General features: G+C 48.0%; 1 long non-coding RNA gene across 1 annotated transcript; it reads right to left on the bottom strand.

The window, feature by feature from the left end:
• Window positions 1–629: 629 nt before the first annotated feature.
• On the bottom strand, window positions 630–2,378 carry LOC140420410 (uncharacterized). The gene is made up of 2 exons (XR_011946349.1): window positions 1,942–2,378; window positions 630–1,533 (listed from the first exon to the last, which is right to left on the bottom strand). It is a non-coding gene; the product is annotated as an uncharacterized lncRNA (long non-coding RNA).
• Window positions 2,379–2,930: the final 552 nt, after the last annotated feature.

Raw genomic sequence — 2,930 nt, 5'->3', positions numbered from 1 at the left:
GGTTTTGGATGGGGGTGACAAAGGTGCTTTCGAAAGTAGTAGGAGTCCGGGTCGAACCAAGCTGGGGGTTGGCTATATTTGGGGTTGCAGAAGAGCCGGGAGTGCAGGAGGCGAGAGAGGCCGATGTTTTGGCCTTTGCGTCCCTAGTAGCCCGGCGCAGGATATTGCTAATGTGGAAAGAAGCCAAGCCCCCGGGGGTGGAGACCTGGATAAATGACATGGCGGGGTTTATAAAGCTAGAGCGGATTAAGTTCGTCCTAAGGGGTCGGCTCAAGGGTTCACCAGGCGGTGGCAACCGTTCGTCGAATACCTCGCAGAAAGATAGACGGAATGGGAAAAAGAAGGCAGCAGCAGCAGCCCAGGATCGGGGGGGGGGAGGAGGAGGAACCAGAAGGACTCTCAGGGTTGTTAATATATACTGTATAGTATGTATAGGTCGTTGCTACAGATAATTATATATTGGACTGTTAAATTATATTTTTGGAGAGTGTTACTTGTGACAAGGCAGTTGCCAATTAGGGCTAGTTTTTATTTTTGTTATTTATTATTTATTCATTTTTTGTTTATAAAATAGGTCATTGTTATTTGTGTTGTTATAATATTGTGTAAAGGATGCACAATGTACTGTGTTGGTTGACCAAAAATTTTCAATAAAATATTTAATTAAAAAAAAACACAGCAAATCTGTTTCCACACACAGAGCAGGTGAATGGCCTCTCCCCCGTGTGAATGCGTCGATGAGCTTCCAGCACAGATGGGGATCTGAATCCCTTCCCACAGTTCCCACATTTCCACGGTTTCTCCATGTTTTGGGTCTCCTTGTGTCTCTCCAGGTTGGACAATCAGTTGAAGCCTTGTCCGCACACAGAACACGTGTACGGTCTGTCCCCGCTGTGAATGAACATAGAACATAGAATTTACAGTGCAGAAGGAGGCCATTCGGCCCATCGAGTCTGCACCGGCTCTTGGAAAGAGCACCCTACCCAAGGTCAACACCGCCACCCTATCCCCATAACCCAGTAACCCCACCCACCACTAAGGGCAATTTTGGACACTAAGGGCAATTTATCATGGCCAATCCACCTAACCTGCACATCTTTGGACTGTGGGAGGAAACCGGAGCACCCGGAGGAAACCCACGCACACACGGGGAGGATGTGCAGACTCCGCACAGACAGTGACCCAAGCCAGAATCGAACCTGGGACCCTGGCGCTGTGAAGCAATTGTGCTATCCACAAGGCTACCGTGCTGCCCCACGGTGTGATGGTGTGATGTTTTTTTCAGGCTGTGTAACTGGTTAAAGCTCTTTCCACAGTCAGTGCTCTGGAACACTCTCACTCGGGTGTGTGTGTCTCGGTGCTTTTCCAGTCACACTGATGGTTAAAATATTTTGAAGCCGACAGAACAGACAAACATTTCTCCTCCTAGATTCAAAGGCCGATGATATTCAGGTCCCAAGGAAGAGAGTGACTCCGTCACATCGAGAGGTTACGTTTGTGATTTCTGTCTGTAATTCCTCATCTTCTAATATCCTATAAAAGGAGTTTACAAAATGAGTTTACAAAAGTGTAGGATAGAAATTCTGAACCGACAACTCTCGTTTCTATGGAACATTTTTTCCTCTCTCATTCCCCAATACCGAGTCTCCAAAAACTACCCCATACGTCGTCTTCAGGGAGCGGATTCGGAGGGGCGGAGTGACAGAGCTGTGAGCATTGGGAAAGATACCATCCTTTTAGCCAGACAAATAAATGTGTCAAACTGAGGGAACAAAGGATGTCAATGTCTTTAAGAGAGAGAGAGAGACCTGGGCCAAGCTTTGCAGAGTCTGCGCCCTCCCTGGATTCACTTCCTTTCCCTTCAGTTGCTGCAAGTGACCAATTGAAGGCCAGCATGAAAAAAGAAATGGAAAGGGGGAGAAAATAAAGTGTTTTACTCACAGATGTTGGAGACGGGAGGAGGTGTGAAGCTCAAGCTCATTCAGAGTGAGGAGCAGCAGCTTTGCTGGGCAGGAATGAGCAGGTTAACAAGCTCAATTTCCATAGTCTGCAGGCAGACAATGAAGGAACTCTGATTGACTGGCGGAGAAGAATCCTTCCGGTCCACCCAGTTTGCCATTGGTCAATATCTCTGCATGAGGGTCAAGGGGCGGGGCCTCCCCGCACATGCGCACCAACCCGCCCCTTGAACATGCGCAGTCCCGGACCTCGGGGGAGATCACCGAGCGGCTTCTCGCTCTGGCGGGAGCAATCAGCCAGTTGCCTGGAAACCTTGTCTGGAGGAGGTGTCGGGGGAGGGGGAACAATGGGGACGGGACTGCGCACTGGAACCCGCAGACGTCACGGTGGAGCAGAGTGATTTGGTATTGGTTGATTCAGGCACGGCTCCGTTGTGACGTCACAATTCGGAGGTTGGACAATGAGTTTCAGACTAAAACTTCCTCCTCATCTGGGAGCTCAGTGTTTCCTCCTTTCCATTTCCTTTCTCATTCTGGGGAGACATTGGTGACTTGCAGCAACTGTAGGAAAGGAAGCGAATCCAGGGAGGGTGCAGACTCTGAAAAGGTTGGCGCAGGTCTCTCTCTCTCTGCAAGACATTGATATCCTTTGTTCCCTCAGCTTGACACATTTATTTGTCTGGCTAAAAGAATGGTCTCTTTCATAATGTTCACATTAAAGGGGTTAAGCCATTTATTATTATTTCTTGTCTTCTGTGAATAAGTTCTCTATTTTATTACAGCACAGAAGGAGTCCATTCAGTCACTTGAGTCCATGCCGACTCTTTGCAGAACAATTCAGGCTGTCCCATTTCCCCTCGATATCACCATACCTCTGCAAGTTTATTTCCTTCACGTGCCCTTCTACATTCAGTTTCAAATAATCTTATCGTCTCAACTTGCACCACTAGGTAGTGAGTTCCAAGTCATCAG

The sequence above is a fragment of the Scyliorhinus torazame genome, chromosome 5 (genome assembly GCF_047496885.1).
Source record: "Scyliorhinus torazame isolate Kashiwa2021f chromosome 5, sScyTor2.1, whole genome shotgun sequence".
NCBI classification, from domain to species: domain Eukaryota; kingdom Metazoa; phylum Chordata; class Chondrichthyes; order Carcharhiniformes; family Scyliorhinidae; genus Scyliorhinus; species Scyliorhinus torazame.
This window is presented reverse-complemented; position numbering and strand designations above follow the sequence as displayed.